We start from the raw sequence: 17,966 nt of genomic DNA on the forward strand, positions 1-17,966 counted from the left end.
CGCTGCATTCATATAGTTTACATTTGTGCATGTTTTATTCTGAGTTTGAGTCTGTGACACTTGAGGACAAGCATCGATTCAAGTTTGGGGGTGTGATAAGTGGCATTTTATACCACTTATAGTGTCTCATAATAGCTTGAATTGATGTCTTGAACTCGAGTATTTTGTGTATTTGACGCGTTTTCGAGTGTTTTTGCATTTTAGGGTATAACTTGCTTAGATAGGCGGATTTCATCAGAATAAGCTTAAGGAAGTGCTTGGAATCAGTCCTAGGTTGATGTGCAAAGAATTCAGCAAAAACGGAAGCAAAAATAGGAATTTTCCAGAAGTGATGCAGGCGCCCGCCTGATGGGAGCAGGCGACCGCCTGGTAGCAGGCGCCCGCCTGGAAGAAGGAGGTGGCCGCCTGGGTGCGGATTTTCAGAATCTGGATTTTATTAATTAGAGTTTAATTGGGCTTCTGTTAGCGCTGGTTCTTTTGGGTTATTATATAAACCTTATGGGAAGACGTTTTCTTCATATAGAAGATAATCGAGAGCGAATGGAAGAAGATCGAGAAGACCCTTTTAGCACGCAACAACGAAGAAGAGGAAGCATACGTTTATCTTGTGATTCTTTTAATTTGTTGTAACAGTGGATGCTAGTTTTCCATATGCTTTGAACCTTAATACCCTTGTGACGTACTTCATTATTTATTAAGTATTTTTATTAGTTTATATCGTTGTGTTATTATCATGCTTTCATATGAACCCATGGTGACGATGAGTTCTATTATGGGCTAATCGTAATCATGGGATCCTAGGGGATTTACTATGGATTTCTTTAGTTAATTGTTTAGTACCTTGGTATATGGTGATTGTATGATATCTTGTATAGGTTGTGCTTATTAGTCTTATATGCGTATCAAACATGTAAGATAGCCTGTTAATCTCTTGTGAAGCGACAGTGAATCTTGAGATTTAGAACTTGCCATGCTAGCATAGGTTTATGGATTGTATGCATGATTAGTGGGTAACTCTAACCATTTTACTTGCCCTGTTTAATCATCATGAATAACTTGCGCTTAAATCGTTATATTGTCAAATTCTGTAGACATATAGGGTCTCAACATAATTGATGCCTATTCAACTTCTATCTTAATTGTGGATGCTTGGCAGAATGGTATTCGTACAACGAAAGTTGGCGTTTATCAGTATCATCACCATTACATGCTAAGGGTAATAACAATAACTATTTAATGAAGTAGTAATGAAGTTATAATCTCATGTGTTTTTAATATTGTTAATTTAAGTGTTTAATTTCCGTAGTAATTATTAGTTAATCAACCTTATTTTTTATTGTCCTGACATTAAAGAATAATCATACATTGGTGAGTAAGTGTTAATTAGATATAATTAATCAGAGTCTCTGTGGGAACGAACTAGAAATCATTCTATATTACTTGTGAACGCGTATACTTGCGTGATTTATTTAGCGCATGCTTTGTGCCTAACAATCATCTACATAAATTTGAACAAGTATACTGGAGCCATTTACATTTCTGAAGAATAAAGTTTTGTCAACAGTACCTCTTGTGAAGTGATTTTCTAAGAGAAACTTTGACAAAGTATCATACCGGGCTCTAGGTGCTTGTTTTAATCCATAAAGTTCTTTCAAAAGATAGTAGACATATTCTGGAAAATTTGAATCTTCAAAACCAGGAGGCTGACTGACATAGACTTCCTCCTCCAAATCTCCAATCAGAAAGGCACTTTTGGCATCCATTTGATAGACTTTGAAATTGGCATGGGCTGCATACGCTAAGAAAATTTTGATGGCTTCAAGTCTTGCAACAGGATCAAAAGTTTCATCAAAATCTATTCCTTCTTATTGACAGTAGTCCTTAGCAACCAATCTAGCTTTGTTCCTGACAACTATGCCATTTTCATCCATCTTGTTTCTGAATACCCACTTGGTGTTAATTGAATTCTTTCCTTTAGGTTTGGGTACCAACTTCCATACCTTGTTCCTTTCAAATTGGTCTACCTCCTCCTGCATAGCTAAAACCCAATCAGGATCTAATAGAGCTTCTTCTACCTTCTTTGGTTCTTCCTTTGAAAGAAAGCTGCTATGGAGACATTCTTCTTGAGTTGCTTTCCTTGTTTGAACTCTAGAAGATGCCTCACCAATAATGAGCTCAAAAAGGTGATCTCTAGTCCATTTTCTCTGTTGTAGTAGATTAGCTCTAGATGAAGAGGTCTCATTGTTGTCTTGATGATTAGTAGAGTTTTGATGATCAAAAACTCCCCCTGAGTTTATGGATCTTTGACTTGAGGATGGGGTTATTTTTTATTGTGATCTTATTTGACTTTCAACTCCTATTGAAGGATCAACGGATGTTGATCTTTGTCTATCAAAGAATGATGTCCTTTGCCTGTCGACGGATGATGCACTTGGTCTTTTGACGGATGTTGAATTATGTGCTTCATTAGTTGCAGACTTTTCTGCATTATCCTTGGATATTGGTTATTGATCACTATCATCATCACTATCTTCACAGATCATCTCCACATTGTCAAATTTGAGGCTCTCATGGAAATATTCATCTTGCAGTCCTTCAATCTTTTCATCATCAAACACAACATGTACAAATTCCATAATAATGTTGGTTCTTAGATTGTAGACTCTATATGCTTTTCCAACAGCATATCCAACAAAAATTCCTTCATCTGCTTTGGCATCAAACTTCCCATGTTGATCAGGTTGATTCCTTAGAATGTAGCATTTGCATCCAAAGACATGAAGAAAGTTTAGAGTTGGCTTTCTATTCTTGAACAACTGGTAGGGAGTCATGCATTTGGCTTGATTGATCAAAGAAATATTCTGAGTGTAGCATGCAGTATTTACAACTTCGGCCCAAAAATATGTTGGTAACTTTGATTCTTACAGTATTGTTCTTGTAGCTTCAATAAGAGACCTGTTTCCACCACTCCATTTTGTTGTGGAGTTCTAGCTGCAGAAAACTCATGCATGATCCCATTCTCTTCATAAAATGATCTTATCACAGAATTCTTGAACTCGGTTCCATTATCACTCCTGATTCTTCTTACTTTAAAATCAGGATGATTATTGACTTACCTTATGTGATTGATGATGATTTCACTAGCTTTATCTTTGGATTTTAGGAAAAATGTCCAAGAGAACTTTGAGAAATCATCTACAATTACTAGGCAATATCTTTTCTTTGAAATGGACAACACATTGACTGGTCCAAACAAATCCATGTGCAACAATTGCAAAGGTTATTCAATAGTTGAATCAAGCTTCTTTCTGAATGATGCTTTAATCTTCTTTCCTTTCTAGCAGGCATCATATAATCCATCCTTTGAAAACTCCACTTGAGGAATACCTCTAACCAAATCCTTCTTGACTAGCTCATTCATGGTCTTGAAGTTTAGATGGGACAGCTTTATGTGCCATAGCCAACTTTCATCTTGACTTGCCTTGCTAAATAGACAAGTGACAGATTCTGCATTTGATGAGTTGAAATCAGCTAAGTACACATTTCCTTTTCTCACCCCAGTGAGAACCACTTTGTTGCTTCTCTTGTTGGTCACAACACAGGCTTCAGAATTGAAAGTGACTGAGTTGCCCTTATCACAAAGCTGGCTGATACTTAACAAATTATGCTTGAGTCCATCCACTAGGGCAACCTCTTCAATGATGACATTGTCCTTTGAAATCAACCATATCCCACAGTATAACCCTTGCTGTCATCTCCAAAAGTGATACTTGGGCCAAGCTCTTTCCTTGAATCCAGTGAGCAAGGTAGAATCTCCAGTCATGTGCCTTGAGCACCCACTATCCAAATACCAAAGATTCTTTATGTTTCCCTGCACACATCAAAATCAAATCAAGTTGATTTTGGTACCCAAGTTTCCTTGGGTCCTGCCTTGTTAGCCTTTTTCTTTGGTTTCTTAGGTTTGACCTCATTTGACTTGGGTATTTCAGATTCATCCTTAGTCATTCGAGTTGAACCTTTGAAACCATTCATTGAAGCAGAATTATCATGCACATTTTGATTAACAAGAAAAGGCATGTTATGTGCAAACATGTTATTCCAGTAAGGAACGCTAAATAGCATTTGAGGCATACTAAATGCAGCATAATATGGATTAGGTGCAAATGGCATATTAGCAAATTGTGCATTCATATTATATGCAGGAAAAGCATTCATAGACATGGCAGGCATGTTGGGAAATGAAGGAGGTGCAGACATAGGAGTAGGCATAGCAAGTTTGAAATTAATAGACAAATGATTAACACTACCACACTTAACACAAATTTTCCTTGGAGCATATTTATCAGGTGTGTAGTTGTTATGTTTGTTAATCCCTACCTTCCCATCGGTTGTTTTTCCTTTTTAATTCTGCTTTAAAACTGATGTTTTAAATTTTCAGGTGATTTTCTTTTCGACTTGCCACCTGAGATTTATTTTGAAGAAATAATTTGTTACAATTACAAATGTAATCTCACAACTGCATTTTACAGTGTTTCACTCAGAGAAGGATATCTCTCTCAAGCTCTCTAAAAATGTAAAATCTATTTCTTAAGTGAAACATTTGCTACCACTTGGTTTATAAATCACCAAGTTACAATGCTTGCTAGACAAATGAGGTCCAGCAATATTACTTCTTCATTCTCTTTCCCGTAAGGCTTGACAAATGAGGTTGATTTGTATCCTGATATATTACTTTGAATAAACCTCCAATTTGTTATGCATGAAAATGGATTTTTTTTCTTCTTCTTCAGAATCCAAGCCCATGTGCTGTGACATTCCTAGGTTTTTACCACTGTCATGTCACTATCAATAGCTATATATTTTCTTAGAAATTGATATCAATTAGCTACACAACTCCTTAGCCACTGAAAGTCTTTTGCTATAGCTTTTCTTAGCCATTGATAGTCACTTATTTAGCAGTTGATAGGCTGATATAGATAGCAGTTGATGATTTCCATTCATTTAGCAGTTGATGACTCACTTCACTTGATCTGAATTATATGGAATCAGATATTTACACTTAGACACCCTATTCTAGATTAACCATTGGGTCAAATGACTTCTGAATGAATAACTACATTGTTATATGTTTACAGGATTCTCGTAGAAAATGTTACAGCAACCTCATCAGTTGATGGCCTACTCCTTCAACAGCTATCTCTTAGGATGGCTAGCCGTTAAAGGCTACAAGTTGCCTCGATAATTATGCAATGTGATTTGTTTATCATCAAAGATTAGGCTTTATCCCTAACAATACTCGGTGGACAATTTTTAAGAGTTTATATAAACAATTATAATCTAATTTATTGAATAGAATTGATTAATTATTATTGAGTTGAGAATTGTTTCTCTCTCGTTATGGGTTGCGATCCTAACAAACTCTCTTCTGCGGTTGAGAAATCCTAGGGATAGTGATTCTTCTTTGGTTGAATCACCTTAGGCGTGGCTTTTATGCGGTTAATTCACAAATAGCTATCATTTTACTCGTTTTAAACCCTTGTCCTCCATCTGAAACATAGTATCTAGTTTATAAATGACACTAGTAAATGTTAGCCTAATCTTGTTCTATATTATGCATTATAATAAACTAGCACTAAAGATAACAATTTTTATATATTTAATGCCTAATAATTATATATATAATAATGCGGCGCAGTGCAGTTTAAACCGTGTTTTTAAAAGTTCAAACGGCAACCCGCACCACACAATGCGGTTTATCAAAAATTCAATCCGTAACAGGAAAATTAAAAACTGCATTTTACGGTATGATGAGATGTGGTGTGAGTGATTTTTACGGTTTGTGCAGTTTGATGAGCACCCATAATATAATGTTTCATCTCCTTCGAGATTTCCCAAGATAAAGATATTTTGTCTTGACTTCTAAATTCTTCTAAAATTTAATCAACTCATGTGTTGTGTCAGAATTTTTATTGTCAATTCGTTGTCAACGACTACTTTGTAGATTAGTGGTTGATTCGAATTCTTAAGGATTGCTTGAGTTATATTTACTTTAGCAATCGATAGTTTTCAAAAACTTAGTCGTTGATACTCACTTCACTTAAATAAAATTGCATGACATAAAATATTTACGCTTAACCACCCTATTGTTTTTAATCCAACATGAGTTATACAACATAAACAGTAAACTGCTAAATTGGACTCTCATGAAACATGTTACAAAACGCTTATCTGTTGATAAAGTTCCTAATCAGCTGTTATTTTATAAGGATACCAGCCGTTGAATAATCACATAAATATGATATAAACAAAATATGCTAAGTGTTTCGTTATCATCAGGAACACATGATTCTGACATGTATGTCAATTTCCAGCACTGCCTCTTGTAACATCCCCCAAATCCGGGGTTAGGATTGGGTGTCAGCAAACAACTCTAAGTAATATAAACATGTATATTAAAATAAATATACAGATGACCCCTCAATTCCGGATCATTTATATGTTATGGTATGAAACAAGAATCTAAACATCTAAATTTTATAACTACTCAAATATTATTACCTCTTTATCATCTTCCTCGTCTTATTTATTTTGACTTGTCCAACTTTCTGAGGCTGGGGTTTCTCCACTTTTCCATCTATTATGAACTCTCTACAGTTTTCCTCACTGAGCTGAAGAATAAAAGAATAATAGAGCAAGACTGAGTCAACAATGCCCATCAAGTAGCATAGTTTGGTTTCCAGATATTTTTAACAAGTGAAACTCCAGGAAATAATCTTTAAACTATTTTTATAAACATCTTTATTTATTTAAATAATTGAGAGAATAAACATTGGCCTTTATTAGCCTTTAATCATAAATCATATTTCTCTGAAAAAGAACAACGACCAATTCTCTAATTTACCTCCTGAATCAATTATTTGTTCGATTTTATAATCATGAAACTTTCAAAGAAGGAATGTCGTTAATGGTGATCAATAATAAATTAGACTAGACACTAGAACCAACACAGTACTATAACCTGCTGATCAGTCAGGTATAGTATGAACCTATGCCCATCCGCATAGACCCACATCATATCGAGGTACCCAGGCCCATTTCTGGCCTCCATAAATAAAGGGTTTGTTCCATCCCCGACCCTTAGGGTCCAGTCCATCCCTGACCCTTGTCGTAACCATCCAGTCCGTAGAGTATTTTGATGTTAAACCATTTTGATTAAAATATCATGATTCAGGGTTCGTAAATAATCCAGAACAATAGGTATTTGCTCAAGAGATCATAAATTATAATAAAAGAACAAGAATAAGGGATACTTGCATAATCAAGATTTATTGCAGCGAAATGTAAAACATTTAACTATTCTGAATTTAGAATAGGGAAGAAAGACTTGCCTCAATTGATCCACTTTCTAACTTTCAATCACCATTCTATGTTCATCTCTACTTGTATCTACTCGTCTCATTTTCCACATATAATCAGGCTTTACTTTTACTATCACTGTATGGGTTGAATGCCTCGAACTATGTGTATCTATCATAAAAGATACTATTTCAATTAACCGAAAATATATAATTATCTATTTTATACGTTTATCCTTATCGTCTACCCACCGGACAACAACAGATAAGGATCACATTTAATCATATAAATTTTTGTAGACACATGGACTCACAATTTACATAACACGTTAACACATAAGGCACGTATCGCATATTTCATATAACATATAACTCAGTTCGTTAAATCATTCGACTCGACACGTTTAAAATTGAAATCGAGTCGAAATACGACTTTTTGATAGTTACGCAACTCATAAACTTTTATAAAATCAAGCGACCTATCGAAACGAAATATTTTATGTCTCGAAAGTATTTTTAATAGAAGTATAATATTTTTCTAAGTTTGGACGCGTTCGTTTCGTATTAAACGGACAAACAGTCTATTTACTATGAATAAAATAAGAACAATTCAATTAATTATAATATTAATTGAATTTTAAATACCCTTATATAATTTTTAAAAACTCAAACTAATTTTTAGAATATTATTTGGCTTAATTATAAATAATTACATTGTATTTAACTATTTACTGATAAAATTAATTGATTAAATGAATTAATAAATTAATTAAATTAATAAATAATTAACTAAAATAAATTATAACTAATTAAATCAAATTTTTAATTTTTGGAAATAATAAAAAAATAATTTTCTGAAATTAAAATAATTTAATTAATTAATAAAAAATAAATAACCAAATTAATTTTGATTTAAAAATGAATTTTTGGAATTATAAATATGAATTTTCAATTATTTTAAAATAAAATCTGTATAAATTTTTTTTAAGGTTTTGAGTTAGGGATATCTGGATCAAACCCGGGTTATCCAACCGGGTCATGAAGAACACATCCGGGTCGGTATGAACGTCGGCCGGATTCTGGGCAACTGCACTTCGTTCGATCAAGTTTTTTGGTCCAAACCGATCAAGCTACATCCTATCAATCCAGCTATGCAATTAGCATTAACACTCGATTGACTAAAAATGAAATCTGACCAAAAAACCATAAAAATCGGCGACTGTCGAGATTTTCATCGATCATTTCTCAGCCAAACACAATGTGGTATATACAAAATTAAAGCTCTAATTACGTCTAATTTGTTCATGTAATCATAAACATCTAATAATCCATATCAAATCCGGAAAATCAAAACATAAAAACATCAAAACCCAAGACCTTGAATAACAACTTCTAGCACTAGAACGTAATAATTAATAGCACAAATCGATTACAAATCACATAACAAACTTATTCCAATCATCAAAATCATCCAAAAACCCCTAAATCAAAAAGCCCTAACTCGAACATAAACCTTAACATTTTGAAATTAAAAATTACTAATCTTAGCTACCTTTTGATGATAGAATTGGATTGTACTCCTCAAGAGTTTTAGATTGACTACAAACATGACATGATTTGCTTTCCAGATCACCTCAAAATCATGTTTTGATTCCAAGAACTATTCTTGAAACCCTAACCCTAATTTGAGAGAATTTTCTGATTATATATATATATATATATATATATATATATATATTCCGATTTTAATATAATTAAAATAATAATTAAATAAAAAAAATTATTTATAATTACAAAAATAATATCCCCAAAATTATTTAGGGCCTAATTATATCATTTAATAAAAATAATTAGTCCAAAATTAATAATTAACGGTGAATAATTTTTAATCCAATAAATAAAAAAAATTATGTCAAAATTCCCCACAAAAATTACGAATAATCCAAAAAAGCAATTTATATTGAATATTTGACATTCCCATATTTTTTATAAAAATAAAATACAATTTTTGTGGGCTTTGACGTCCCGGTAAGGCCCCGGTAAAATCAATTTTTACGAAATAAAATATTTTCTAAATTAATTAGATGTTCCGAAAATAAATATAGTAATTACTGTATTACGCGAAATAAGGTCAAACGCCCTACACGTGATAACGGTTATTAAAATCAATTCCTGAAAACATATTACTCAATACAAACACATTTAAAACGTAATAAAAAATAGTCGAAAAAAATATCTCGAACCACACTATATATATTCAGCACATAAGAAATAATATCTTATGATCAATCATAATTTATAATATCATAAATCATATAATGCTCATTTAATATAACACAAAATAATCGTAATTTCCTGGATGTTACACCTCTAATCGACATTTAGCACCAACCGTAGAACTTTTAATTTGTATAAAATTAATTTTGGATAAAAAATCGTTATCCAACAAAACATATACATCTTAGCAATTATTTGGGCAGTCTTACCTTAATTGATAAAAATAAAAAGACCGTTTTTAAAAAATCCCATCATTTAGTGTCAATGTGTATATTTAAAATCTCTTTACTTGTGTATGTAGATATGTACTAACTTAAAACCCGTGCGACGCACAGATTGTTTTGAATATTTAAATTTAATTTGAAGAGAAATTTTTAAGATATGAAGTTTTGTTTATTTAAAATTTTAATAAATATAATTTTATAATAATTATATATACACATTTAGCACGTATGAGTTAGTGATATTTTTGAAATAAGTGATATTTTAGTTTCTTAAAAAATATTAATAATTGAAAGATATAGTTTAATTGATATTTGTAAGTGTTTTTATAATAGATAATTAAATTTTAATTAAAAAATAAATTTTAGCTCAAATCAATAATATACGATTTATCTTTAGTTTGATTTTAGTCTTATTTTCCCATGAATCAATTGTATGCATTATTTTGTATTATCGTGAATCCCATTATACCGACAAAATTCAACTAACTATCTTCATATTTATTTTATTTAATTTTTTTAAGTACAAATCAATGGTAAATTTTTTATTTTAGTCGAGATAAAGTATATATTATTTTTTAAACTAGCCTAATTATTTTTTGATTTTAATTTTGCCGTATCCTGGATCAATTGTATTAATTTCTTTAGCTCAGATGAATACTAGAAAAAACTCGTATTATATATACCCAAACATTATACACGCAAACTAACAATTAAACTTTTTATGTTTGGGTTATGACGGAGGGTACACGTATTCTCACTCATTTTTATGTCTATATTATACCTATCAACGAATTAAGTTGTTAGGTCACACACACTGTAGAAGGGGTTGAATACAATGTATAGCACAATCAAATCGAATTCAAATAACATAAGTAACATAAAACAGACTTTATTCAATGCAATAAACTCTGTTACAATATAGAATTGTCATCTCTCAGTGATGAACAAATATCACGAGAGCTGCTATGGTTACAATAAATAATATTCTAGATAATGATAACACTTATAGTGTAAACCCTATGTATGTGTTTATATATCACATAGTTACAAGATAATCGCTAATTGATATGGAATATAATTCTGCTTCCTAAAATATATCAATCAGTTATCTTTTCTTCCAAGTATTCCATTCTTCATAGAATTCCTTCTTCATGCATATTTCTTCTTACATTTGTCTTGATATTCTTTCCTTTCAATCAGCCGCCTTCCTTATCTGAAAGTTTCCTTTAAGTCCTGATATTATCTTCTGATAAATATCTCCTGAACCTTAAGTACTGATGACTTAAGTTCTGACTTCAGTATAAGTGCTGATTTCAGTTAAGTACTGATTTGTCCTGTTCAAGTAAGATCTGAAAACTAAACATAAATCATATTAGACATGACATTATCAAATATATCTAACAATCTCCCCCAACTTGTAAATTAGCATAATATACAAGTTTAACAAATATTTGATGATGTCAAAAACATTAAGTACAAATGCATGAGAAATTGACTAGATAACTACAACTTACAGTCCTTAGAGCTTTACCAACTTTAATTTCTGATAACAACTTCAGTCTGTATATATATCAGAATTTGAGCAGTTATAGATCTTGACTTGGCTTCACTTTCTGATCTCTCTAATGTCAGGAGTTGTTTTGAGATAGTTCTTTAACAAACATCTCTAAGCATATCTGAGTTCATCAATCATCCTCCTTTTAGCATCTTTGAGTTCTGCAGTACCTTTACCAGTTTGGAAGATAGCATATCTGATATCATTAATTTTCGCTTTTCTCAACTCCTGATCTAGTCTTATGACATAGGCTTTGTCAGACTCTAGATTGAATTCAAGTCCCTTAATACCAAGATATGTTCTGATCTGTGCAGTATTAGGCTTCATATCAACAATATCACCCTTGTGATCTCTGTACTTGGGACAATATGTGCTGTCAGACTTTACAGAATAAAGCATTTTCTGTCTCTGAATTTGAGTCTTCAAATAGTTTGCTGCACTTTCTGTTATTCTGTCATTCATTTGAAGTAAGAATAAAACATGTTCCAGTTCCTTAAAATACTTCAGTGGAATAGCATTTTCCCTTATATGGTAAACCCTACCATCTGTCATGAAATATGACAAAATGTGTTCTTTCAAGTAGGTATGGTAGACCATCTGTACAGATTTTAGTTGATTCAATCTTTCAGGAGTTGCTCCAACACCTGGTTCACTTAAGGAAGTTGGATCATTGGTTGTGTTCTGTACTCTTCTTTCATTAGCACTACCCAATCCAGATTTATCTCTAGCTTCCTTTCCAGTAACCACTCTTGCTTCAAAACCACTTGCTGCAGTCTTCAAAGGTTGAGTCTGTTTGGCTTTAGTGAAACCTGGTAGGAGTAACCTTGAGGATTTAACATGAGCAATGTCAGAGGTTTCCTTTGACTTATCTTCTGATATCAAGTCAACTTGAGCTATGTCAGAGGTTGCTTGCTTCAAGGTTATATCAGAACTAACTATATCTTGACTCTGAACAACTTGAGTCATGTCAGAGGTTGTCTTAGAAATCTTCCTTGAAGTCAGAGTAAGATTTGCATCTTCAACAGAAATTTCTTCATCCACAGGAGGCACATAAACCTTTACAGGTTCACCAACTTTTTCTTTGCCCTTGGACCTTGGATCTATCTGCAATTGTGATCTGGCCTTGATTTCCACAGGATTTGTCCTTTCTTTTATCACAATGCCTTTAGTCGTAGGAAGTTTCTTTTTACCAACAGAAGCTTCAGATTTAGAGTTGACTTTTTCTGACTTAAGTCTAGCTTCTTTTTCCATTAGACTCTCAAAGTCCATTCCTGGATTTTCTTTCAGAAATAACTGTCTTCAAATTTCTTCATCAAGATTCAAAAGTTCATCAGAACTTATCCTTTTACCAGTATCAGAACTTATTCTTCTCCCAGTATCAGAACTTGTTCTATAACTTGTAGTTCCAGCTCTTCTTGATGAGAGACCTCTACCTTGACCATGACCTCCACTCATTCCAGAGTTTCCCTGACCATCTTTTTCATCATCCTTCCCCTTCAGTGTCTTAACAGTTTTGCATTTGAACTTAATTACTTTCTCCCCCTTTTTGGCATTAGCAGGTAAAAGAAGAGAGACAAGCAATTCCACTGAAGATTGGATTTCATCGAGTTGAGATTGCTGAGAAGCTTGATTTTTCAAAATTTCATCAATCTGAGATTGTTGCTTCTCTTGGGTTTTCTCAATGTAAGCAACTCTATCAAAGGTATGTTGGAAAAAACTTTTCTTTTCAAGTTTCATAGTCATTTCTTGCTTGAGTAATGCTTCTTGAATTTTATGCACCTCGGCATGAGTTGTTGAGTGTTGACCTTGAAGATGTCTAGTACTCAATGCAGTAACTCGTAGCTGTGTCTTGAAATCATCATTAATTAGCATCTCATCAGCTTTTGCCAAGTGCTCAGCAAGAATTTTTTCAGATGGAACAAAGGTGACTGTGTTCCACTCCTTAGTCCACTCCTGTCCTCTAGGAGTTTCACTCCAAGGTACTGGTGCATCTCCTCTAACAAACTTTTTAACTAGTTCAGCTTTTGAAGGAGCTTGTAGAGGTGCATGTCCAGAAGGACCAGCTTTATCAGTATCTACTTTTGTAGTAGCCTCACCAGTATCATCAGCATTTGCAGCATCGGAACTTACAGAGTCAACATCCTCTGATAAAAGAACAGTATGAGAGGCTATTGAGGTTTCAACATCATCCTCGAAGTGCTGATCTGCTTCCAAGTTCTGATCAACAGCCATATTCTGATGCTCACCTACAATCTGATCTTCAATGTCTAGATGCAGAGAAGGTGTTGTAGACAATTATGGAGTTGCATTAGCATCAGGAATTGGTGTTGTTGATGGATTGATTGGAGCTGATGGAGCTTCTAAGTAGAGAACCTCAGGCACAATTAGGTTGTGAATATCAATCTCAACACCTATGACTGGGTCTGCAGTAGATACTGGTTCATTTATAGGAGACACAGGTGGTGTCGATACTTTATCTTGAGCAGCCTCCTGAGTTGGTGACAATGGAGGTGGAGATGCAGTAGCTTCAGCAAAGTCTGGCTCTTTCGAGATCAGAGATTCCTGATCTCCTTTCTTAGCTGCTGCTTCCTCATCCTCTGAAACTGACTCAGCCCTGTACCTATGTACTCTCTGTTTCTTGTATCTCTTTGAAGGTGGAGATTCCTTGGGAGTTTCATCAGAATTCATCCTTCTAAGCCTTTTGAGAAGCTTAGATCCCCCAATTCCAGTATCCTTCTGAGAAGAGACCTTCTCAGCTTCCTTGACAACAGGTTTCCGACACAGGAACTTGTTCCTCACTGTCCGATTCATCTCTCAGAACAATCCTCCTTCTCTTCTGTGGTGTCTGAGGTACAGTCTTTGTCCTCTTGGGCTTTGAAGATGAAGGCCTCACAGTATGTACTGATGATGAAGGTTGAGATATCTATGAAGGTTTGATATATGTTCTGATAGAGGGTTGAGTAGGTTGAGGTGTATATGTGGTATGTTCTGATAGTTGTTGTGGTTTCTGGGATGTGTTGGTGGGTTGAACATCAGGGTAAACAGATCTGTAGGTTTGAGGATCAGCATTTACCAGGATCTGTTTTACAGACTGAGGTATCTGTAAGGGTCTAACCACCTTTTTCTTAAGGTCAGCATTTACCAAGTCATTAAAAGCCCGTTTTGCAAGCTTAAAGGGTGGAATTAAGTCAGTGGTAGGTTGGGGTTCATCAGCACAACAGAAGTTATATATAAGCTGACAGAATCTAGCAAAGTACACTACATTCCTATCTTCTGTCATCCTATCCCCTATAAAACCTAGCACAGCTCTTGCAAAATCAAAATGAGTTTGGTGAATAATAGCATACTCGATGTGTTGACTCATAATTGGAATGGCATCAAAGTTGGAACACTTATTGGAGAATGCCTTAGTGATGCAGTCGAAGAAAAAGCTCCATTCCTTTCTGATATGTGCTCTTTTCAACTGTCCAAGCTTGGCCAAACTCTTCTCATACCCCAAATTATCCATTAGCTGCTGTAGAACGGGTTCCTCCGCTGTTGAGAAAATGCAGCCTTCTGGTAAGTGTAGAGCTTTACGAACTGCTCTAGGAGTTACCACATGCTCAACATCATTTACTTCAAAAATAATGCTTGAAGTACCAGTAGCACCACCATTATCAAAATGCCCAGTCCGCCAGAACGTCAGAACTTGTTGGCTTGAAATTAGTTGAGGTTGGGTCAACGCATACCCAATCTCACTGTGTGCTAGAAGATCTTGCATAAAGTACAAATCAGATGGAGCTTTAGCATGGTTCAAGATTGCAGCATAGTTGTTGGGTACAAACTTGGCTCCATCTATAATCAAATCCTTAGGTGCCATGAGAAAAATTGAGAAGTTAGGTTGCCTGAAAGGTGTTTGATAAAATATATGTATGAAAAAGAACGTCAGGAGATGAGAGAGAATAGAAGTAAAGAAAGAGAGATAAAGTGTGAAAGTAAATAAAAGATTTTACAATCTTCTCTCTCTCTTACTTATACACGGTAGAAAAAGTAACCGTTGGACACCTGTCAGACATGCAGCAGTAAAGAATAATTAATGGGCACGGGAATACAGTAATCATTACTTATCACATGCAGTATTTCAAGAAAAAACTGTTCCACTTACCAAGTAATCCCATTAATTAAGGTAGTTCAGTTTTAGTTTAAAATTTAAAACTGTTCCCACTTAATAAATTATTTCCACTGCGAGACCAATATTCTGTAAAAATATGACCAATGATAAAATGACCATAAAGAAACCAAGTAACAAATATTGACACGTCAGAATCAGAACTTGATTTTTATTAGAGTTAAAACGGTCATCAGAATATGGGTAAATCAGGATTTAAAAATACATCAGAATATCGAACGACTCAGAGACAAAATCTTGCATAAATATAAAATTTCATTAATATATTGAGCAAATACATTCCATGAAATTTAAAATACATCAGAAAAGTACAAGATTGTCCTAAGCTACAAATCCTAACATCAACAGCTTTTGTCATAAGCTTAGAAGTTAGACAGAGCTGACAGTGAAGATAAGTAGGGAGCAGAAACTATTTCTTCTTCCTACTCTCAACAAAAAGAACAAAGAGACGAATGATTCGCTCCTGCTGTCGGAGATGACGGAGATGTAGATCTCTTCAAACTGTCAACAGATCATGTTTAATGATCTCTGGAAATTGAATCCAGAGATTGTGAGGGATGTTGTTGATATGGTATGGAGTTGGAATTCCATTGAGAAAAACATGTACTGTCTCAGTACCTTGTAAAACCATCCAAACGCAGCCATTTTTGGTGATAAGAATACGATGAGAGTGAGTATGTGAGAAAATGAGAGATGTGCTGGCTGAAACGAAGTGTTGGTTTATATAGCCAATGGAATGTCAGGAGACGCAGGGAAAATTTAATGAATATAGGTAGAAATAATTCTACCTCGTCTCCCTAGACTGATGAGAATAAAAACAACTATTGGAAGTGTAAAACATGATTTAATGCGCACATGAAACAAGTAACAATTACTGAGCATGGACGTGTACCACTAACCCTAATTGTATTGGTTGTTGATATCTCACCCAAACCTATTATGACTTTAAATAAGACTGTTTTAGATTTTATCCACAAATGAGTCAAGTAAAGAATCAGAGTGTAATATCAGAACTTAGACTTATATCAGAACTTAACAGTCATCAGCACATGATTTCTTAACTCGAAAGTTAAATGCCTATTTCTGCAATTCTTCACACAAATTCTGATTTCATTTCTTCAGAACTTAATCATCAGAACTTTCATCATAACTTGTCCTCGGAATTTATGCAATCTGACACATAAATTGTTCATTTAAAACATCATTTATCACCACAGTAATTTTCATCATTCATATGGAGTATATGTGTGTGCAGTAAGCTAAATATCAGATAAAGATTAAACTCTGATTCACTTCAATATATCTTAAAAATAAGGCATAACTAAGAACTTTGCTCAAGACTTGTCATGATTCTGAAGTCTACTTTAGAATGAGTTCATGCAGGAGTCTACCTCAACTGTTTTGTGCTTATTTTATGCATCTTTTGAAATTCCATTTTACAGTGGTTTCTCAGTGTAAGTGAGTCACGACTGCTTATCAAAATTTATACTATTATCAGAGTATTTCTCCAGTCATCATAGAGTGTGAAAAGTCACCAAGAAAAATATTTATTTTTGCTTTTCTGATGCATATTACTTAATACCAGCAATGCACTTGGGTCTTCCCTTCCATAATTTTTACTCTAGATCTCAAAGGAGTACCTGATTTTTATTCTTTTTCTTTTCCTTTTCTTTTGATAAGTGAGGCTTATCAGCACTTAGTACATTCATCAGATTTACTAACATTAGAACTTAACAGATGAGAAGCATTATTCTAGTTTTTGACTTAGTAATAAGATAGACAAAGTAAACTTAACTAAGCTCAATATCAGAATTTGCTTGTGTCAATAGATTTCCACATAAATAATTACTTCTAACATGGTATTTATTAGTATATTAAATACTACTAGGTTATCATCTAGCATATTTATCCTTATTGGATTGAATAATCACAGAAACATGCATATCACTATCAGAGTTTAGAGATTGACATCAGACAACAATCAGTATTTAAGCAATTTTCAATTAGGCACAGAATACACAAAGATAGTTATATCTGTAAATACTGATCATAAAGTCTGATGCATCAGAACAGAAGCTAAGCAGATTTATAGAATGAACCTGAAACCATTCCAAGTTCATTTACCAATCTTGTAAAAGTGGCTTCACATAGTGGTTTGGTGAAGATATATGCTAGTTGTTGATCTGTTGGAACAAAATGCAATTCCACTGTACCTTCATCCACATGTTCCCTTATGAAGTGGTACCAAATGCTGATGTGCTTTGTCATTGAGTGTTGAACTGGATTACCTGTCATAGAAATAGTACTTTGATTATCACAGTAAATAGGGATTTTAAAATATGTTAACCCATAATCCAGTAACTGATTCTTCATCCAAAGAATCTATG

The sequence above is a fragment of the Apium graveolens genome, chromosome 3 (assembly GCF_009905375.1).
Source record: "Apium graveolens cultivar Ventura chromosome 3, ASM990537v1, whole genome shotgun sequence".
In the NCBI taxonomy this organism is placed as follows: domain Eukaryota; kingdom Viridiplantae; phylum Streptophyta; class Magnoliopsida; order Apiales; family Apiaceae; genus Apium; species Apium graveolens.